Source organism: Pongo pygmaeus, chromosome 21 (assembly GCF_028885625.2).
Source record: "Pongo pygmaeus isolate AG05252 chromosome 21, NHGRI_mPonPyg2-v2.0_pri, whole genome shotgun sequence".
NCBI classification, from domain to species: Eukaryota; Metazoa; Chordata; class Mammalia; order Primates; family Hominidae; genus Pongo; species Pongo pygmaeus.
Window position 1 is genome coordinate 677458 of NC_072394.2, and position 24297 is coordinate 701754.

Consider the following 24297-nt stretch of genomic DNA (forward strand, 5'->3'; position numbering starts at 1 on the left):
GTTACACTGCCATCTATGTTGCAAGAGTTTTTGGATTTACCTTTTAAGTTATGCATCCTTTTGGGAAAGTAGTAGAAACTTATACTATCCCAGCAGCTATATGGGGCATGGGTTCTACTACCCTCTTTTGAGGTAAGAAGATGCTACGAGTAGTCTCCCTAGAACTTTATTTTCTCATGTATAGATTGATAGGACACTCTCTTCCCACCTTCCTGGAAGTCTTGTGGAGGAAAGAGGAAATGCCATATGTGATTGGCTTTTTAAATAACAGATGGCATTGATAAAATTTAAAGTCCCTAGGTAAGTCATAAAGCTGGCCATCTTTAACTGTGCATTAATTATAATTATACTACTGATAACTGAACAGGGCAAAAGTAAGTTCTGTTCCCTCCCTTTTAAGTTGTTAACTTTTACTGGCATGTTATTTACTGTAGACAGATAAGGCTAGAATAAAGCAGTTTTTCACATTCCTTTCACAAAACCTCCAAAGTCATACAGTGAATATAGAGTTACCCCTGGCCTCAAACTGATGAGAAGCAATTTTGCTGTCTTGTTTGATTTTTTTGTCTTTTAAGGCAGGCCTTTTCTGACACCCTAATTTTTACTGATCGCCCCCTGGAGTTCTTTATTTCTCTTTGACACAGAAAAAAGTTATTTGTTCTCTTCTGCTTTTATCACCTGTCTCTTCAAGTTTTCTTTCTTCCTATCTTTTTGGCATTTTGAAGAACCACTGTATAAAATATTAAGCTTAGGTTTTTCTCTATGCACTCAATTTCAGTTCCTGCAGCAAATACCATATGTGCCAACCTGTTTGATGTTCAGCTGCTGCCCATTACCAGGTATAGCCTGAGGTAGGGATTACAGTAGTGCTTCTCAAACTTTAATGTTATAAAAGGTACCTGGGCAATTTTGTTGGAATACAAATTCTGCTTCTAACAAGTTCCTGGGCCCACACTTGGAGTAGCAAAGCTCTGTCTTTGGCTTTCGACCCCGGCTGCACATTGGAATCATTTGGGCAGGAAGCCGGGGTGGGGGGGGGAACGTTGTTTAAAGACTACAATGCTTGGGTAGCACCTCATAGATTGTGCCTCAGTTGATCTTGAGTGAGGCTGGGTATTGGTAAAAGTTTTCTAGGTGACCCTAAAATGCAGCCAGAATAAGAGGAAGCCTTCTTTCCTTCAGTGACTCTCTGAGCTGTCCTCCATGCTACCCCCAGAAATGTGTTCTAACCTATCTGAGATAGAGCAGTGTAGTGGTTGAGAGCAAGACTCTGGATCCTAGCCTAATGGGTTTGAATCTCTATTCCTATGCTTACTGGATGTGTGACCATAAACAACTTAATTAGCCTCTCTGTCTTGGTTTCCCCATCTATAAAATGCGGATAAGATGGTAGGTCCCATTAAAGGGTTATCGTGAGTTAAAGTATGCAAAGTGCTTAGAATAGTATATTAGCTATTTATTGCCATGTAACTAATTACTCAAAAACTTAATGGCTTAAAACAAGCATTTATTATCTTACCATTTCTTTTTTTATTATTATTATTTTGACTCTGCTTGATATTATCTTACCATTTCTATGGGTCAGGAATTTGGGAATAACTTTGGTTCAGGGTCTTTCATGAAGTTGCAGTCAAGATGTTAGCTGGGGATGCACTGATCTCAACAGGAACGGGAGGATTATCTACTTCTAAAATAGTTCAATCACATAGCTGTTGACTGGAGCCTAGTTTCTCACAGCATAGGCACCTTCACAGGGCTGCTTAAAATGTCTTTACAACATGGCCGCTGGCTTCCCTCAGAGCGAGTGACCCCAGGGAGAGAGAGCAAGGAGAAAGCCACAATAGCTTTTTATGACTGAGATTTGAAAGTCACACCATCACATCTGTCACATTTTACATATTTTGTTCATTAGAAATGAGGCTCTACCTCTTAAAGGGATGAGTATAAAAGAATTTATGGACAAATTTTAAAACTACCACAAACGTTTTTTGGCTCGTGGCAAGCAATGTGTTAAAATAGTTGCTATTTTCACTAGCTGGTATTATATCCCTTTCTGAATGTACTTAATGGTGCTGTGTTGTCCTCTAGAATCAATGGAACTTTCACTATAACCTCTAGAATCAATGGAACTTTCACTAGAATCAGTGGAACTGTCTGTGATGATCAGAATGTTTTATTTCTGCATTGTCCAATATAGCAACCACTAGCCTCATGTGGCTGTTGAGCATTTGAAGTGTGTTTAGTGTGAAATGTGTTTAGTGTGATTGAGGAACTAGGCTTTAAGTTTTTGTTTTTGTTTTTTTGAGACAGAGTCTCACTCTGTCACCCAGGCTGCAGTGAAGTGGCGCGGTCTCGGCTCACTGCACTTCAACCGTTGGCTCCCAGGTTCAGGTGAGTCTCGTTAGGCTTTAACTTTAATTTTAAATAGTAATAATTTAAATTTAACTAGCACATGTGGCTGGTGGTTACTGTACTTGGTAGCTCAGTTCTAGTACCTTGTTTTCAAAAGTGTGCTGCTGAGACCAGCAACATCTGCGTCGCTTGGGAGCTTATTAGAAATGCAGAATCTCTGGCCATATCACAGAACTCTTGAATCCAAATCATAACAAGATTGCCTAGTGATTCTAATATTCATTAAAGTTTCAGAACTACCGGGTTATAGTCCAAAATCTTTAAATTGCAAGACTCTTAAGAACCTGGAGCTTCCCACGTTTCAAGTCCCTTTCTAGTACCCTTTCCCATACATTCCTTTCAATGTCTCCTAAAATAAGGGCTTTGTCTAAGTCATTGCCTATGGCTGGAGGGTCTCAACCTGGAAAACCCTACTCATTCTCCAAGACCTGGCTAAAATGCCACCTCTTCCATGACTTTCCCCTTCATCTCACTCAAGAAATAATTGCTCCCTCATTTGTATTCCTGGAGAACTTGATCCGCCTTCCACAAGATTTCCATGATGTAATATAGTTATTTGTGTATGTGGGCTGAGGTTTGGGACCACATCTTGATTTGTTTTTCTGTTGTATGCACCTAGCATAATGCCTCTTTTATCCAACACCCTTGAATTTTAGAAACTGATCATGGTAAATATATTGCATACTTCTTAACACTGAAGCAGAAATCTGCAATCCAATACATGTCTACATCTATAGAGAAATTTATGGATACTCGCACTAAGTGAGTAGTTGGCCTGGTCTCTTTCTAGCTTGTTGACAACTGGATGCCACCATACAACTGTATTGTATGCTGAGACCTGGTGGTGGCTGACAGGAGCATTTTGAAGCATTAGCCCTCACTTCTTCAGAATCTATAGAATTGAGTCACTCGAGAAACAGAATGAGATTTTCCAGGTCAAGGACAAGTTGCATTTTGTCAGATGAATGGCAACATCCAATTCCTTTTTCTTGCCTATCTCCATATGTAGAAAATGCACATTAGTGATGCTTGTGCATCAGGGACAGAAGCTGGAGAACTGGGGAGGCCTGAACTGTCAGCCAAGAAACTGGGACCTTACCCAAGGCTGACATTGTTCTTCTGAATAAGTTTCCTTTTGAATGAAATCCTGAATCCTCTCTTGTTTAGGAGGCAGGTGGTTGAGATGTTACTTTTGTTTTCACTTGACCCTAAAAGGAGACAGCTGACATAGGTAGTTCAAAGTGGAGATTTAATTCCAAGTCTTAGAAACCAGGCAAAGGTAGGGAAGTTGTGTGGTGCTTTTAAACATAATATCCTTTATTGGTCCCAATGTCCACATGAATAACATCAATTTTAATATTATTTTATTAGCCCTAAATTATTACCTTTTATTCTTCAAGCACTGTCCCTACAATGCTAGAATTTGCTGAAAAGTTTATATTTGCCCTGCTCAGCTCCAAAATTAAGCATGTCCCATTCACTAAATCTTAATCCTGAATCCAAATCAAATTCTTTTTCCACTACCCCTTTTCTTATTGCATACCAAACAGAGGCCAAAACTTTAATAAGAATGGCATCAAAGTAAGAAGATGTAGCATTCTATACTTTGTCAGTTACTGATTTAACCCTATATTGGTCCTGTAATATGCAGGTAGCATAACAGGCTATTTGCAAAAGTCCATAAAATTCTCTTAGAAGGAAATCTGATATATTGTATCCAATGCATGAGATTTTGAATGAGTACAGAAGAATAATTAATTTACATTGTAGTCTATTTTCTCAGGTCATGGGAGTAATAATAATTTTTTTTTTTTTTGAGACATTCTCTCTGTGTTGCCCAAGCTGGACATAGTGGTGTGACCTCGGCTTACTGCAACCTCCACCTCCCAGGTTCAAGTGATTCTCCTGCCTCAGCCTGCCAAGTAGCTGGGACTACAGGCATGAACCACAATGCCTGGCTATATATATAAAATACATATTTACATATATTTATATTATATATATTTATATTATATATAATACATATTTATATATATATTCATATTATATATAAAATATATATTTATATTATATATAAAAATATATATAATATAAATATATAATTTATATTATATATAAAATATATATTTATATAATATAAATATATAATTTATATTATATATAAAATATATATAATGTAAAAATATATTTATATTATATAAAAATATATATTTATATTATATAAAAATATATATTTATATTATATAAAAATATATATTTATATTATATATAAAATATATATTTATATTACATATTATATATTATATATTATTTATATTACATATTATATATTATATAATATTTATATTATATATTATATAATATTTATATTATATAATATAATATATATTTATATTATATGTATTATATTTATATATATTATATTTATATAATATATAATATATAATATATATTATATATTACATATATTACATATATTACATATAACATATATATTACATATTATATATTACATATACATATATGTATATATAACATATATAATGTATGTAATATATGTAATATATATTATATATTACATATTATATATATAATATATAATATATATATTTTATATATGTAATATATACATTTTATATATATATATAGTATTTTTAGTAGAGATGAGGTTTCACCATGTTGGCCAGGCTGGTCTTGAACTCCTGACCTCAGGTAATCCACCTGACTTGGCCTCCCAAAGTGCTGGGATTACAGGCGTGAGTCACTGTGCCCAGCCGAGAGTATTATAAAATTAAATGTTCAAGTCCAAGCACTTGGGGTCACCTGGTGGTCTAAACAGATGCATGACTCCTTATATCACCCACATCAGAATTCCCAACTTTACCCCAAGCAGGTGAAACAAGTGTGTTTAAATCAGCAGGAGCCAATAGTGACTTAGCTTAATACCTGTCTTTAAAGATATTGCACGTGTGAAACAAATGCATTCTCAGGCATTTAGGCTCATGATCGTCCATTTTATGTTTCCTTCAGCCTACACACTAAAGACCCCAAATCTTTGTCCACGGTACAGACATCTTCCCTCAGTTCCAGAAACATGTTCATCCGCCTGTTGGTATCAACAGCTGAATGTTCTACAGGTATCTGAAACTCGATCTGTCTCATGCTGTCTCCGTTTTTCTCATTATACTTCCTCTACTCTTCCTTTAACTTACGGAAAGTTGGAAATCCTGTCAGATGCCCCCATCTCCCTAAGACTCCATAATTATTAAGTGATCATAGAGGAATGCAGGAAGTAGTCTTGTACGACATTTTGCCAAATTGTTTTCCAAAAATAGTTTTACTGGTTTATATTCCTATCAGCAGTATATACAAACTTCTGTTTTTCTGAATTCTGCTGAACATTTGAAATATTAGGTTGACATTTTTTCCGATTTGATGAGTGTGGAGATGGTAACTCATTTTGGTTTTATTTTGAATTTCCCTGATTATTCTCAGTGAGACTGAGAATACCTTCATATATTTATTGTATATTTATTTTTTTCCTTCTGTGAATTGCCTATTAATACCTTTTGCCCATTTTCTATTGGATTGCTTCTCTTTTTTCAGTAAAAGTGCTACATATATTCTGAGTACTAATCCTTTGTTGGTATTATATATGGAAAAGAACTTTTTCTAGATTGTGGCTTGTCATTTCTTTTCCTATGTTGATTTTCATGAGAGATGAATTAAATTAGTGCAGTAAATTTTTCAATCTTTTATTATGTGTATTTTGCTTTTGCATGTCTTATTTAAAGAGATCCTTCCCTACTTCAAGGTCATAGACATTCTCCTACACATTTTATTTTAATTTTTAAAAAGTTTTGAGTTTTGTATTTATGTCTTAAACTCAGCTGGAATTCATTTTGTATGAGGTGAAAATCTAATGTGCTTAAAAAATGTGGACAACTAATTATCCCAGGAATTATCAAATAGCCTGTTTTTATAGGTCTGCAATGCCCTTTCTATCAAATATTAAGTGTCTATGTATGTTTGGGTCAGTTTTTGGGTTCTCTGTTTTGAGCAATAATCAGTTTATCCATCTTTGTATCAAATACTTTCTAGATTTCTGTAGCTTTAAAATAAACCTTTATATTTGGTAAGGCAAGTTTCTCTACTTATATTTAAATATTTCTTGATTTTTTTGCCTTTTCTATGAAATTTAGAATCAGTGTATCAAGTATGACAAAAATTTATAGATTAATTTGACTTTAAAAAATCTTATCTTCTTATTAATTTTGTATCTTGTTTAAAAAATCCCATTTCCTAACTCTCACGGCTGCATAAAAATACGATTGATTTTATATATTGATTCTGTTTTTGGCAACCTTACTAATCTTTCTAATTAATTATGATAAATTATATGCATATTCTTTTGGATTCTCTACCTCGGTAGTTGCACTGATTTTAAAAAGTCCACAAATTTTTTGATACTTCTCCATTCAAGAGGTGGAGCCTAATCACTCTCCCTTGAGTGTGGGTTAGATTTAGGAACACAATTTTAACAAATAGAAAACGTGGAAATGATGGTATGTCACTTCTGAGACTTAGTTGTAAAAGACACTGCAGCTTCCGTTTGGCCCTCTGTCTCTGTCTCTTTGTCTAATGGCTCACTCAGCAAGGAGCCAGCTGCCATGTCATGAGGACACTCAGGCAGCCTTCTGGAAAGCCTCATGTGGCGAGGAACTGAGGCCACCTGCCAAAAGTGGGAGGAAGTGAGGTGTTCTGCCAACAGCCATGGGAGGGAGCCGTCTTGAAAATGCATCCTCCCGTCCCAGTCAACCTTTCAGGAGACTGCAGCCTCAGCAGACATTTCGACTACAACCTCCTGAGAGACCTGGAGCCTTTAAGCTGCTTCTAGATTCCTGACCCTCAGAAACCATTTGAAGTAATAAAGATCTTTTTTTGAGCAGGAAAAAATTCAACATATATTTTATTCTAACTATATAAATATTATTCACAGCCAAGTCACATAGTGTACTAAGAAGAAACTTATTTTCCTATGTAACCTTTCACTTTTCCTAGAGCTAATAATTGTTTCCTCTGTTTTCTGTTTTATTTGCTTGTTTCCTTTGAGGCTCTTAGCAATTCTTTCATCTTTCATGTCTCAATTACTCTCCATCCTCAGGCCAAGACTTAGATTTGCAAACACAGTAACAACTTTTAACTTTCTTTCAAGTTTATAGGAAGCTCACTTTACACTCAGTGAGATATAATTCTAGAAAAAAATTATTGACCAAAGAAAGCCTATTTTTTCCTCATTTGTTTGGTTTTCTCTCTCTTTCAATAGCTTTATTGGAATATTATTGACATAAAATTTTATGTACTTAAGCTGTACAATTCGATGTATTTATATATGCATACATCGTGAAATGATCCCTGCCTTCCAGCCAATTAGTCACCTCTACTGTTGCCATTTTTGTTTTGTGTATGTGTGTGTTAAGATTTACTTTAAAATCTATCAGTTTAGCAAATTTCAAGTATGCAGTACAGTATTACTGCCTATTGTCACCATGATGTACATTAAATATCCAAAACTTACTCATCTTGCATAACTGAAGCTTTGTACACTTTGGGCAACATAACCCCATTTTGCCCTCCCCCAAGTCTCTGGCAACCACCACCCTACTTTCAGCTTGTACGAGTTTATTTTAGATTCCAAATGTAAGTGAGGTCATATAGTATTTCTCTTTCTATATCTCACTTAGTTCGCTTGGCATAATGTTCTTCAGTTCCATCTATGTTGTTGCAAATGGTAGGATTTCATTCTTTTTTCAGGTAGAATCACATTTCATTGTGTATATAAACCACATTTTCCTTATCCACTCATTTGTCAAAGAACATTTAGGTTGTTTCTATGTTATGGTTATTGTGACTAATGCTGCAATGAACATTGGAGTGCAGATAGCTCTTTGACATACTGATTTTATTTCCTTTAGTTATATACCCAGAAGTGGGATTGCTGGAACATATGGCAATTCTACTTTTAATTTTTTGAGGGATCTCCATACTGTTTTTCATAATGGCTGTACTAGTTTACATTCTCCTCAACAGTGTACAAAGGTTCCTTTTTCTCCACATCCTTACTAACGCTTGTTATCTTTTTGTTTTTTTTGAAAACAGATATCCTAAGAGGTGTTATACGATACCTCACTGTAGTTTTGATTTGCATTTCCATGATGATTAGAGATGTCCAGCACCTTTTCATATACCTGTTGGCTACTTGAATTTCTTTTTTTGAGAAATATCTATTTTGGTCCTTTGCTTATTGTTTACTCAGGTTATTTGTATGTTTGCTATTGAGTTGTAGGCGCTCCTTATATATATTGGACATCAACCCCTTATCAGATATATAGTTTGTAAATATTTCCTCTAGTTCTGTAGGTTGCCTTTTCACTCTGTTGGTTGTTTCCTTTGCTGTGCAGAAGTTTTTTGGTTTGATGTTGTCCTTGTCTAGTCTTGCTTTTGTTGCCTGTGCTTTAGGTGTCACATTTAAAAAATTATTACCAGGACTAATGTCAAAAAGGTTTCTCCCCATTTTTTTTTTTTTTTGAGACAGAGTTTTGCTCTTGTTGCCCAGGCTGGAGTGCAATGGTGCAATCTCGGCTCACTGCAACCTCTGCCTCCTGAGTTCAAGCGATTCTCCTGCCTCAGCCTCCCAAGTAGCTGGGATTACAGGTGCCCACAACCACACCCGGCTAATTTTTTTTTTTTTTCGTATTTTTAGTAGAGACGGGGTTTCACCATGTTGGCCAGGCTGATCTCAAACTCCTGACCTCAGGTGATCCTCCTGCCTTGGCCTCCCAAAGTGCTGGGATTACAGGCATGAGCCACCATGCCTGGACTTTTCCCCATTTTTTAAAAAAGGGTTTTATGGTATCAAACTTTACACTTAAGTCTTTAATCCATTGATTTGATCTTTGTGTATAGTGTAAGATAAGGGTGCATTGTCATTCTTTTGCATGTTGATATCCAGTTTTCCCAACATTTTGGAGGAGACTATTATTTTCCCCATTGTGTGTTCTTGGAACCCTTGTTGAAGATCATTTGACCATAAATGTGTAGGTTTATTTCTGAGTTCTCTCTTCTGATTCATTAGTTGATATGTCTGCTTTATGCCAGTCCCATACTATTTCAATTACTATAGCTTTGTAATATAATTGATGTCAGGAAGTGTGATGCCTCCAGCTTTTTTCTTTCCCCTCAAGATTGCTTTGTGTGTTCATCCGTTTTTGTTGCCATTAAGGAATGCCTGAGACTAGGTAATTCATAAAGAAAGAAGTTTAATTGGCTTACAGTTCTGCAGGCTGTAGAGGAAGCATAGCAGCATCTGCTCCTGGTGGAGGCCTCAGGAATCCTACAATCATGGTAGAAAGCAAAGGGGGAGCCAGGGTATCACATGGTGAGAGTGGGAGTAAGACAGAAGGGAGTAGGGGGGCTGGAGGTGTCATACTCTTTTATTATTTTATATTTTTTTCAGCTATAATGTTGATTTATTATCACTTTATGCACCAGATCTGTGAAAACACACAACCTATGTTCTATGCTCTCCAGAAAAGGACAATCATCATTAGGATCATATAAAACATGTACAATCAAAATACAATTTCACGATTGACTATACCATTGGAAACACATATGACATACCAGTTGGTGATATCACTGAGATCACTAGAGCCAGGTGAGATAATCTACGTAAGTTTCTCCATAGAATTAAATTTTGAGGGAGATTCGCTGGGATTGAAGATAAACAGAAACTGAGGAAGAATTTCAGGCAATTACCTGGTCCAGCCCCCAACAAGTGCAAATAAAGACCTGGCTCTCAAGGAAAATCAATACATCAGTTCCCTCTTAGATGTCAAAATCAGAATCTCCAAATGCACTGATTTAATAAAACAGGTTTTATCAACCTAATGATCAATATGTTCTCACGTATTCGTAGAATAGCCTTTAAGTCCTTTTTAACTTTTGTGGTACTCTGAAGATGTGAGAAGTTAATTAGTATCATTTTCATAAAATCTAATACATAAGATAGGAGGCTTATATAGTCAGTGACCGTCAGTATTGTGTCACCTAATGGCCAAAAATAACCCAAATCATTGAACCTTTCATCACATATCCTGTTTTGATCCTGATAATCATTTTTAAAAATTGAAATCAGCTTTATTTAAGAATTTCCAGCATTGACAGCTCTTATAAAAAGCATCCAAGCACAGGACACAGAACTGTAGCAAACAGCATTCTTATGGGTAGCTAACAGACATTAGAACTTCCACCCTTCTTTGAGACACCTGAGCTCACAGTGAACTCTGCTTCCAAGTACTCCTTCAAAGCACACCCACAAGCTCAGTTTATATTCTCAACTCATCAGCTTCAGCTCACATTACCACACTTATGTATCAGTAACAGAAGAGAATACACACTATACAGCATTCACAGCAGTTGACAAAAGGGTAGGAAAATACAAGTATCGTTTCACTTAACACATTGAACTAATGTGGGTTGCCTAAGAACAAAGCTCACTGAAAGTCTTCCAACACATGTGGATGTCCTTTGAATATAAAAGACATTTGTACATCATTTATTATTGCTGTCTGTATACTCTCTCACCAAAATTACAGGATTGAGAGACACATCTCAACACGTTAAAAAATATGATGCACCATCAACTCTCTACCTGCACTCTCTCCTTCTCTTGCTCATACTAGCCTTCCATGCCTTGGCAGCACCACCAATCCCACACAAAGTTTCAAAAGTTCAGACAGCCTCTGGTTCCATATCACAGCCTTGTGTTCATGACGTTGATATGACTCCATGAAATAAAGAGTAGTGAATCAAAATGGGAACACCCACTGTCAAAGACGCAGCCTGTGAAGTGTGATGATGAATTCTTGAATGAGAAAGCATGTAGACAGAAGTATTTCTATGGCAGGATATTTACAGCACTACTTTCAATGAAGTGCTTCTGTAAACATTTGAAATGAGATGCACTGCAGAGATTAAATGAAGCCTTCATATTGTACTTTTGTATATCAGGTGGGGGGAGTGACAAGTGTTAACAAAAGAATCAAACACTGTGACACCATGATCTCCCAAAAGGAGATTTTATTAAGGAAAAAAAATCATATGGTGGGGTTCAAATGAAGACAAGGAGAAAAGAATGTAGTTCTAATCAATGTTTTCCATTTTGAGCATGCAAAGAGTTCACTTGAGAAGTCCAGGGATAAAATATTACAGATATCAATTGTAATGTGTTGATTTTCCAACAGACAAACAGCCATTTACTTTCAACCACTCAATATTTCAACTCTTTATTTATTCAACTCTTTGTGTAACTCAACTCTTAATGTATTCAACTCATTATGTAACTCTTTACATCACAAAACTTATACAATTCCTTTATCTCTTCCTCTTTTTCTAAAGAAAAATGTCAAAAATACTGCTGAATATACTCCACACTGAACAAACCAATTTGAAAATTTTTGTATCTTACCATGTACATTCCGTACCAACAAACCATAACCCAATGTCTACATTTCCCAGCCAGAAGATTTAGAATCCATGCTTGAGCCAAAGCTTCCATTAAAACCATTGCCTGATCCTGCATTTGATGCTGATTCCCAACTAATTGCTGCACCAGAATTAGAACCACTGTAAGAGTTATTTCTAGAACCAAAGACCTGGTTTGGCTCCCTTTGCATGTTGTCTTGACTTTGGTCATTACCTGATGGGCCTGACTGGTTCTGCTGGCTGGCTAACATGCTCATCCTACTCCAACTGCTCTGCAGCGCTGCCTACCCCAACTGCTCTGCAGCATTAATCATGGCTGGATTAATGCTGAGCACACCAAAGTTCATCTACCACCTATATTGGTACCTTGATTGTTTTCCAAGCCAGATCCACCCCTCTACTGTTACCAAATCCACTCAGATTCCCAAATCTTCCACTTCTTTCTATCTATTGCTGTTGTGTGATTAGGTTTGGCACTGGATATATGTGTGCTGAGTCCTTTAATGATCAAGTCCTCTCCACAAAGAGATTGGGCAATCTGATCAACTGCAAATGTAACAAAGGCAAAGACCCTGAATGGCTTGGGATTGAAGACATCCACCACTTCTTTGTACTGACAGAAAAACTGCCATAGCTCATCTGCAGTCATGTCCTCTGCACAGCGCCCCACAAACACTTTTCTGCTTTTCAAAGGCTCATCTGGGCTTTGCTTAGGGTTGGGAAATTTACAGTCATACCATCATCCATCTATCATATGTCACTGTGACATTACTTTCACGTGTGTTTCATACCCCATAAAACGAACAAAGCCAAACCCCTTTGACCAGTTTTAATATCTATCTTGACTTGGACTTCTCCAAAGGTACTAAAATATTCTTTCAGATCCTGTTTCTGTAGGAGGAAAAACAAACTGAGAGCAAAAACTCACTAATTATCAACGCTATTAAATAAGATATTTTCTGGACTGCTCTTCACTTTCACTGCCGTCTCACCCATTTTTCTTTTGTTATCTTTGGGACAGTTGACAACATGTACCAGATTTCCACAGTCAGCATCAGGGCATGCGGAATTCCTTCTACCAGCCGGATACCTCTCATACATTGAGACACTGGATTCTTGTAGTGAAGTCCACATGCCCCTAGAAACTGGGCTGTAACTGTGGACAGCAGCACCACCCCATTGTCTTCTGATGATATTTCAGCAAGCTCCTTATTCTCATCTTCACTTACCCTAGTGTATTCAGACATTTTTATTTCTCCACTTAGGCCACTGCTAGAAAGCCCAACAGGGACACTGAAGCAGTGACGGATCCAAGCACAGCTTAGTTTATTCTCCTTGATAATCATTTTTATTGTTCTTCCTGGGACTCATTCAAGACTTTCTAGATTTCATATTAACTCATGGACAAACATGAAAATAAGTTGTAACAACGGGGTACATAATGTAGAACATTTGGAAGAGCTGTCTCTTAGTTCTTGCCAGCCACGTTCCTTTGGATGTTTAGCTTGTCAGCAGCGATCATCATGGCCAATTACTTGATCTGCATCATCATCCTACATAAGCAATTGTTATGTCTTCAGTGATGACCTGAGAGGAAAATACACTCCAATGGCATAAATGCCCTTTCTGCAGGAGGGACAAGTAAGAAAGACTCAGGATACTGCAATTCAGGAGGCTGAGCTCTGACCCTTAGCCCCTAAACCCACTGTCTATGAGAAGCCATGCTGAAATTTAGACAGCAGCACATCACAGACCTGCACAGGCATTGAGCTGGCAGGGCATTGCTCAATGATGGTAGGTGCAGTGTTTACAGAAGTGTGTAATGTGAAGTGCTAGTGCACAAGAAGGGCCCTATGGTTAAATGTGTTTGAAAAAATGCTGCATACTATATCCATTGGCCACACTTTTAAACAACCAGATCTTGCACAAACTCAGAGCACAAACTCACTAATTACTGTGAGGATGGCACCAAACCATTGATGAGGGATCAGTCATCATGACACAAACATCTCCCATCAGGCCCCACCTCCAACACTGGGGATTATATTTCAACATGAGATTTGGAGGGAACAAATGTCCAAACCATGGCACTTTGGCTAGCTGGGATCCATATAAATTTAAGGATTGTTTGTTTCTATTTCTGCCCTTGGGATTTTGATAGGGATTGCACTAAATCTGTAGATAGCTTAGGGTAATATGGACATTTTTAACAATATTAAGTCTTTTAATCCATGAACATGAGATATCTGTTTATTTGTGTCTTTTAAAACTTCATCAAGGTTTTGTAATTTTCAGTGTACAAGTCTTTTACCTGCTTAATTCTTAGATATTCCATTTTGTTGCTAATGTAAATGAGATTGTTTTCTTAATTTTCTTTTTAGATATTTCACTGTTGGTGTATGGAAATGCCACTAATTTTTGTATGTTGATTTTGTACCCTGCAACTTTACTGAATTTGCTTATTGGTTGTTCCAACAGTTTTTTTTTTTTTTTTGGTGTAGAGTGTTTAGAGTTTTGTATGTATATGATCATGTCATCTTTAAACAGAGATAATTTTATTTCTTCCTTTCTGATTTGTATGCCTTTTTATTTCATTTTCTCACCTGATTGCTCCAGCCAGGACTTCTAATACTATGTTGAATAGCAGTGGTAAGAGTGGGCATCCTTATCTTGCTCTGGATCTTAGAAGAAAAGCTTTTTTTTCCCCAGCGATTATGACTTTAGCTGTAGGTTTTTCATATATAGTTTTTATTGTGTTAAGGAAAGCTCCTTCTGTACCTATTTTGTTGAGAGTGTTTACCATGAAAAGATGTTGAATTTCATCAAATGCGTTTTGTGCATCTATTGAGGTGATTATGTGGTTTTGGTCTTTCATTTTGTTAACATGGTGTGTCACACTGATTTTCATGTTAAACCAGCTTTGCATCCCAGGAATAGATCTCACTTCATTATAGTGTGTGATCCTTTTAATGTGCTGTTAAATTCAGTTTGCTAGCAGCTTATTAAATATTTTTACATGTATATTCACCAGGGATAGTGGCCTGCAGTTTTCTTTTCTTGTATTGTTGTTGTTGCTGTTGTTTTTTTCTGGCTTTGGAATCAGGGTGATGTTGTTCTTATAAAATGAGTTTGGGAGTGTTCCATCTTCTATTTTTGGAATAGTTTAAGAATGGTTAGTATTAGCTATTTTTAAAATGTTTGATAGAACTCATTTATGAAACCATCTTGTCCTGGGCTTTTCTTTGTTGGAAAGTTTTTGATGACTGATTCAATCTCCTTGCTTGTTATTGGTCAATTTATCTTTCTAGTTCTTGATTCAGTCTTGATAGCTTGTGTGCTTTTAAGGATTAATCCATTTCTTCTAGGTTATCCAATTTGTTGGTATATAATTGTTCACAGTAGTCTCTGTGATTCTTTTTGTTTTTGTGTCATCTATTGTAATGTCTCTTTTTTAAAAAGCTTCTGATTGTATTTAAGTCTTCTCTTTCTGTTTTGTATTAGGCTAGCAAAGGGTTGGATAATTTCATCTTCTCAAATAAAACCAATTCTTAATTTTATTTTTTCCTATTTTTTGCTTATTTTTGCTTCAGTCTCTATTATTTCCTTCTATCTGCTAACTTTGAGTTTAGTTTGTTTTTCTACTTTTAGTTCCTTGAGTTGTAAAGTTAAGTTGTTTAATTGAGATATTTCTTCTTTTTTAAGGTAGGCATTTAACACTATAAGATTTTGTCTTAATGCTGCCTTTGCTGCATACCGTACACTTTGGTAAGATGTGTTTTCATTTTTCTCAAGGTAATTTTAAAATTTCTGTTTGCTTTATTCTTTTATTCAATAGTTGTTCAAGTGTGTGGGGTTTAGTTTTCCTGTTCTTGTGTGAATTTTCTTGTTTTCTTGACATTATTGATTTCTAGTTTCATTCCACTGTGGTCTGCAAGATACTTGATATAATTTCAATCTTCTTAAGTTTTTAAAGACTTGTTTTATGACACAACGTATGGCCTATTCTGGAGAATATTCTGGAGGATATCCTGAAAATAATATGCATTCTGCTGTTATTGGGTGGAAAATTCTATGTCTATGTCTATTGTCCATTTGATTCATAGCGTTACTCAAGTCAGTGGTTTCCTTATTGTTTTTCAGCCTAGATGTTCTATCCATTATTGAAAGTGGAGTATTGAAGTCTTCAATTATTATTGTATTGTTGTCAATTTCTTCCTTCAGATATACCAATATTTGTTTTATATATTTAGTTGCTCTGATGTTAGGTGCATATATATTTACAATTATATCTTCCTCTTGAATTGACTTTTTTATCATTATATAATGATCTTTGCTAATTTTTGACTTAAAATCTTTTGTCTAAGTATAGCTCTCTCTGCTTTCTTTTGGTTGCCATTTGTATAGAATATCTTTTTCTATCACTTCACTTTCAGGCTATGTGTGTCCTCACATTTAAAGTGAATCATTTATAGACACTAAGTCACTGGATCATGTTTTTTAATCCACTCAGCAACTCTATGCCTTTACATTGGAGAATTTAATCCATTTACATTTAAAGTGATTGTTGATATGTAAGAACTTACTATTTTGTTAATTGCGGTCTGTTTTGCAGTTCTTTTGTACCTTTCTCTCTTTTGTTATCTCCTTTTGTTGTCTGATTTTTTTTTTTTTTTTTTTTGGTAGCAGTTTGGTTTAGTTCCTTTCTCTTTGCCTTTTTCTGTATCTATTATAGACTTTTCTTTTGTGGTTAACATGGGGCTTGTGTAATTCTTCTTGTAGTTATAAGCATCTATTTTAATTTGATAACAACTCAAGTTCAATTGCATACAAAAATTCTGCACTTTATCCCCTTCCACACATACACTTTGTGTTCTTGAAGTCAGAATTTTTATATTATGAATCTGTTCACAATTTTTTAAAAAATATATTTTTTAATCAACACAAAATTGCACATATTTATGGACTACATAGTGATATTTTAATATATGCAGTGTGTAGTGATCAAATCAGGGTAATTAGCATATTCATCACCTCAAACATTTATCATTTGTGTTGAGAACATTCAAAATCCTCTCTTCTAGATATTTGAAAATGTATAATAAATTATTGTTAGCTGTAGTCACCCCACAGTGCTATAAAACACTGGAACGAATTCCTGCTATCTAGCTGCAAATTTTGTATAATTTAATAGATCCCTACCTATTCCTCTCATTCATCTCAGCCCCTAGTAACTACTATTCTACTCTCCACTTCTATGAGATCAACATTTTTAGCTTCTAAATAAGAGTGGAGAACATACATGTTACCAAATTTTTCTGTTTATAGTTACTTTTTTTTTTTTTTTTTGAGATGGAGTCTCACTCTGTCGCTCAGGCTGGAGTGCAGTGGCGCGATCTCGGCTTACTGCAAGCTCCACCTCCCGGGTTCACGCCATTCAACTTCCTCAGCCTCCCGAGTCACTGGGACTACAGGCGCCCGCCACTATGCCCGGCTAATTTTTTGTATTTTTAGTAGAGACGGGGTTTCACCGTGTTAGCCATGATGGTCTCGATCTCCTGACCTCGTGATCCGCCCACCTCGGCCTCCCAAAGTGCTGGAATTACAGGTGTGGAGCCACCATGCCCGGCCTATAGTTACTCTTAATACTTTTGTCTTTTAACTTTTATGTTAGGCTTATAGGTACTTTGCATACCACCATTACAATGTTATATTACTCTGTATTTGACTTTATTTTTACTTTTACTGGTGAAATTTATACTTTTATATGATTTCACATTGTTGTTTAGTGTGTTTTCAATTCCATTTGAAGAACTCCCTTTGGCATTTCTTTTAAGGCAGGTCTAGTGGTAACAAACCATCCAGGTTTTTTTTGGTCCTGGAAAGACTTAATGTCTCCTACATTTTTAAAAGATAGCTTTGCAGAGTAAAATATTCTATGTTGGCAATTATTTTTCCTCTTTTTTTTTTGGACAAAGAGGAATATACATTATTATTTTTCAATTCCTCCTCACTTAAGAATTAGGTTGTTATTTGTAGTGTGTACATGGCTCCAGAATATTTTTCTTCTTACAGAATGTTCAACATTATAGCTTGCTCTCTCTGTAATTGGAATATATAATGTTACTGTCTTCTTGTCTGTAAGTTTTATGTCGAGAAATCTGCTAATCTTGGTATAGATCTTTTTGTATTAAACCTATTTGGAATCCTATATACTTCTTGAGTCTGAATGTCTATTTCCTTTCCCAGATTTGTAAAGTTTTCTATTATTTCTTTAAATATACTTTCTTGCACTTTCTTTTTTGGTGACTCCTATAATATGTATATTGGTTCACTTCACAAGATGTATATTGTTTCCATAAATCTCATAGTCTTTTTCACTCTTTTCATTGTTTCAATATTTTCTCCCCCAATTGAAAAATTTCAGATGATCTCTTTTCCAGTTCATGGATTCCTTCATCTGCTTGATCCAGTCTGCTACTGTAGCTCTCTATTGCATTTTTAGTTCAGTGATTGTATTCTTTAGCCTCCATCATTTCTAGTTTTAAAAAATGTTTCCTATTTCTTTGTTGAATTTCTCATTTTGTTATTGCCTTGTTTTCCTAATTGTTTTTTGTTAAATTTGTTTATCTATGTTCTTTTGGGCTCACTGAGCTTCTTTAGAACAATTATTTTGAATTTTTTGTTGCACAATTCATGGATTTTCCTTTCTTTGGGGTCAGGCACTGGAAGTTAATTTTTTTGGAGGTGTTGTTTTCCTGATTTTTCTTGTTTCTTTTATGCTTTCATTGGTATTTTGTGCATTTAAATAAATAATCACCTCTTCTAGACTTTATAGACTGGCATTGGTAAGGAAAGACTTTCACTTGCAGGGGAGAGGGAGCATGGGATTCCTGGAACTGGGCATGGGAAGGCATGCTGGAGTGTGCTATGGTACACCAGATCCAGTGGTGCATGGTGCTCCAGTTTGGAGATATGCAGAAGCTCTGTGTCCAAGGGAACTTGGTGATTGGTGTCTCAGGTAGCAGGGGTCTGTGATATGGGAAACTTTGTAGTCCTTGGCATTAAAAGCTTCAAGGGAGTCAACAGTGATTGTAAAGGCTGTTGGAGTCCTCAGTAGTGCCTCTTGTTACAATGGCAAGCATATTTAGGAAGGTCAGGGTAGGTGGTGGCATGGACCAGTGTTGGTGGTTGTGTGCTGGTTTTGGGGTATGGGGCCAGTGGCATGTATATGCTCAGCTGTGGAGGCTGGCTGCAACCACATACGTGGTGGTGGGGACTGGCAGTGGTGATTGAGTTTGGCTACATATGCACACAAGGTGATTGCATTGAGTCTCAGGACTGGGGTGACCATGGCCACGCTGGCTGGAATGGCTCTAGTGGTGGGAAGTAGGGAACTGCAGCTGAGGCAGCCATGGTCTGCAATGGCAAAAACTTCACTGCCCTCATCAGCAAAAGCTGTGGGATATCTGTGGCCGCTATGATGGCTATTGGTTTCTTTAGCAGCATTGGGACAACAGGCCTTTGGGGACCACCATGGCTTCTGTGTGTGGGTAATACTGATAGTACCACCCTTCTTTGTTTCTAGCCATCTCCAGATATCTTGGTACACTGATCTCAGAAATCCGAGTGGAGTGAAACCAAAGTAAGTTTTTCAGGAAGTACCTTGAAAGGCTGGGGAAGCTGATTCCTTATCTTGCTTGTTTTTTTCTCATGAGAGAAATTCATGGGTTGAAGAGATCGCTTTTGCTACTTAGCTGTCCTTCCCTGGGGGATGGGCTGATGTAGGAAAAATGAAACTGTTCTTACCTTTTTTATGTGGTTACTCAATTTTTTTTTTCTCCAGTGTGCTGCTGCAGCTTTTTAACTGCACTCTTGAACCCTCCTAGAGCTATTTTTTGTTCAGGGATACCTGTCTTAATTGTTATTTTTCTGGGGATGCTGAAGGCTAGAATCTCCTACTCCACAATCTTACTGATGTCCTCCAAAGATTTGTTATTTTAAGCTGTTAAATTTTGGGGTAATTTGATACATAGTAATTGACAATACTATGTGATTAAGTACTATTGTCATATAGTCTGCTAATAAGGACAATTTTCTTTTCCTTCCTTCCTTTCTTCCTTCCTTCTTTCCTTCCCTCCCTCCCTTTCCTTTCCTTTCTGTCCTTTCCTTCCTCCACGTTTCCTTCCTCCCTTTCTTTTTCCTCCCTCTTTCTCTTTCTTTCCTCCTCTTTCTCTTTCTTTCCTCTTTTCTCTTTCTTTCCTTCCTTCCTCCCTCTTTCCCTCCCTCTTCCTTCCTTTTTTCTTTCTCTCTCTTTTTCTTTCTTTCCTCCCTCTCTTTCCTCCCTCTTTCTTTCCTTTCTCTTTCCTCCCTCTCTTTTTCCTCCCTCTCTTTCCTCCCTCTCTCTTTCCTCCCTCTCTCTTTCCTCCCTCTCTCTTTCCTCCCTCTCTCTTTCTTTCCTCCCTCTCTTTCCTCTCTCTCTCTCTTTCCTTTTTTCTTTCTTTCCTTTCCTTTCTCCTTTCCTCCCTCCCTCTTTCCTCTCCTTTCCTCCCTCTTTCTCTTTCTTTCCTCCTTTTTCTCTTTCTTTCCTTCCTCCCTCCCTCTTTCTCTCCCTTCCCTCCCTCCTTCTTTCTTCCTTCCTTTCTCTTTCTTTCCTCCCTCTCTTTCCTCCCTCTCTTTCTTTCCTGCCTCTTTCTTTCCTCCCTTTCTTTCCTCCCTCTTTTTTCTTTCTTTCCTTTCTTTTCTCCTTCCTCCCTCCCTCCCCCCCTCTTTCTTTCTCTCTCTCTCTCTCTCTCTCTTTCTTTCTTTCCTCCCTCTTTCTTTTGCTAAGGACCCCTGCATACAGTGTGCAGCTTGTTCAATACTTACACTTTTAATTTCTTTTTCTGTACAAGGTTGGACAGAAACTGTGATAGTAGCTCACTTGATTTGGTCCTGATTTTAGAGGAAATGTTTCCCAGCATATCACCTTTAAATATAACGTTTGCTGCAGTATAATGTTTGCTGCTTTAAGTATAATGTTTGCTAATCAGTGGTTGGCTCCATTTAATTTCTTTTTATTTAAGAGCTTTTATTTATTTACTTTAAAAATCATAAATAGGTCTTACACTCAAAAAGGCGTTCAACAAAACTCATTGTAATGATCATACAGGGTTCTGTTAATACCTGTTAATGTAATGAGTTACAACCCCCTCTATTTTAAAAGGTTAAACCATCCTTTCATATATAGTTTGGTCATGATATATCTGTTGTGAATGAATTATATGTATTAATCTGAACCTTGTACTTAAGGTTTTTGCATTGATGTTCATAAGGGAGGCACTCCTATAATTTTCCTTTCTTTTACTTTCCATGTCTGATTTTGGTTTCAAGTTTGTGATAATATAATAAAAATAATTAGGGATCATTTTCAGTTTTTCTGTTTCCTGGATGAGTTGGTATAATGTAGAATTAAATATTCCTTAACTATTTGTACAACTTGCATCTAAAACCATCTGGACATGGGTTTGTTTTTTTTTTCCCCATGAGTACATTAAAAAAAACCAAAAAATTGCTGATTTGGTTTCTTTACTGGTCATAGGATTCTTCTTGTTTCTACATCTTGAGTCTGTTTTGGTAAGCTACATTTTTTCCTAGAAAATGTCTATTTTATCATAAGTTTTCAAATTTATTAGCATATAATTTTACATAATTTAGTGATTATTGTAATTTTTCTTTACCTACAGTTTGCCACCCTTTTCACTTTTGGATTATTTTACCTAATCTGCTTTTCTTGATAAACCATTCTTTCTATTATATGTTCATTAAAAATTTTCATTGGTTTCTTCTCTTTGCTTAATTATTTTCTTACTTCTACTTTTGATTTATTTTATTATTTTTTAAACCTTTAAAGATGGGTGCCTAGCATCTTAATTTTTAACATTTTTCTTCTTTCTAAGTATATTAGTCCATTCTCACATTGCTACAAAGAAATACCTGAGACAAGGTAATTTATAAAGAAAAGAGGTTTAATTGGCTCATTTCTGCAGGCTGTACATGAAGCATGGTGACATCTGCTTGGCTTCTGGAGAGGCCTCAGGAAACTTACAATCATGGCGGAAGGTGAACGGGGAGCAGACACGTCACATGGCCAGAGTGAAAGGAAGAGAGAGTGAAAGGGGAGGAGCTATACACTTTTAAATAATCATATCTCAAGAGCACTCACTCACTATCACAAGAACAGCACCAAGAGGATGGTGCTAAACTATTCATGAGAAATCTACCCCCATGATTCAATCACCTCCCACCAGGCCCTCATTTCAACATTGGGGATTATAATTCAACATGAGATTTGGGTGGGGACACAGATCCAAACCATATCTGTAAGATAAGTAATTATAGCCAAGCAAATAATTCTCTTGTCTTAACAGATACATCCCACAAACTTTGGAATGTAGTATTCTCATTTCTCATTATTGTTTAATTGCAAGTATTTTAAGATTTTCAGTATAATACCTTTTTAGACAATAGATTATTCAGAAATGTGTTTTTGAATTTGCAAAACATTTTAGTTTTCCTTTTCCATATATTTCTACTTAATTATATAATGGCTAGAGAATATTACCTATATGATATATACGAAACTTAATGGAACTTGCTTTAGGTCCTGGGACATGGCCAATGTATGTAAATGTTCCACATGTACTTCAGATAAATCTGTATTTAACATGATTCTATATATGTCTATTAGACCAAGCTTGTTAATTGAATATACTCTATACACTTTTTTTTCCTGCATAGTTTACTGATTACTGACAGAGTGTATTTAAATCTTCATTTCTCTTTGTTTTTATTCCATGCTTTTGGCTTTATATATTCTAGTGCTCTGTTTTTCAGGTGTATATAAGTTTAGACTTACATCACTTTCTGATTAGGTAAATGATTTATCATCATCTCTTATCTTTGATAACTCATGATTTTAAAACTTATACTAAATAGAATTAAAAACAAAAACTATATGATCATCTCAATGGGTACAGAACAAGCATTAGATAAAATCCAACATCCCTTATGATAAAAATCCTTAACAAACTAGGAATTGAAGTAACATACCTCAGAATAATAAGAGCCATCTGTGACAAGCCCACAGCCAATATTATACTGAACAGGCAAAAGCTGTAAGCATTTCCCCTAAGAACAGAAACAAGATAAGGATGCCCATTCTCACTGCTCCTATTCAGCACAGTACTGGAAGGCCTAACCAGAGCGACCAGATAACAGATAGATATAAAAGGCATCCAAATAGAAGAAGAAGACAAATTATGTCTCTTACCTGATGATATAATTCTATAACTAGGATACTCTAAAGATTCTGCCAAAAGACTCCTAGACCTGATAAGCAGCTTCAGGAAAGTATCAGGATACAAAATCAACACACAAAAATCAGTAGCATTTCTATACACCAATAATGCTCAAGCTGAGAACCAAATCAAGAGCTCAGTCCCATTTAGAATAACCACTAAAAGAATAAAATTTCTAGGAATGCATCTAGCCAAGGAGGTAAAAATTTCTACAAGGAGAACTATAAAACATTGCTGCAGGAAATCACAGACAATAGAAACATATGGAAAAACATTTCATGCTTATGGATTGGAAGATTGACTTTGTTAAAATGGCCATATTGCCTAAAGCAATTCTACATATTTAATGCTATTTTAATCAAATTACCAATATTATTTTTCACAGAATTTGGAAAAACTATTCTAAAATTCATATGGAACCAAAAACGAGCCCAAATAGCCAAAGCAATCCTTCGCAAAAAGAATAAAGCTGGAGGCATCACCTCAGCTGACTTCAAACTATACTACAAGGCTACAGTAACCAAAACAGAATGGTACTGGTACAAAACAGACACATAGACCAATGGAACAGAAGAGAGAACCCAGAAATAAAGCTACAGACCTACAACCAACTGACCTTTGACAAAGTTGACAGAATTAAAAAATAGGGAAAGGACTCCCTATTCAATAAATGGTGCTGTGACAGCTGGCTGGCCATATGCAGAAGAATGAAATTGGATCCCTACCTCTTACCAGATATAAAAATTAATTCAAGATGGATTAAAGACTTACACGTAAGACTTAAAACTATAAAAATCTTAGAAGAAAGCCTACAAAATACTCTTCTAGACATTGGCCTAGGCAAAGAATTTATGACTAAGTCTTCACAAGCAATCACAACAAAAACAAAAATTGATCCGTCTGCCGCGGCTGCCGGAGCGGAAGGGCGGGGTCTTGTGCCTCCCCACCCCCAACCCAATGGGTGAGGAGCGGGGAAGGCGGTGCGACGTGGGGGCGGAGCGAA

General features: G+C 36.2%; 1 pseudogene; it reads right to left on the reverse strand.

Annotated features, from left to right (window-relative positions):
- Window positions 1-11978: 11978 nt before the first annotated feature.
- LOC129022036 (TAR DNA-binding protein 43-like) lies at window positions 11979-13205 on the reverse strand (annotated as a pseudogene).
- Between the last annotated feature and the right edge of the window lie 11092 nt (window positions 13206-24297).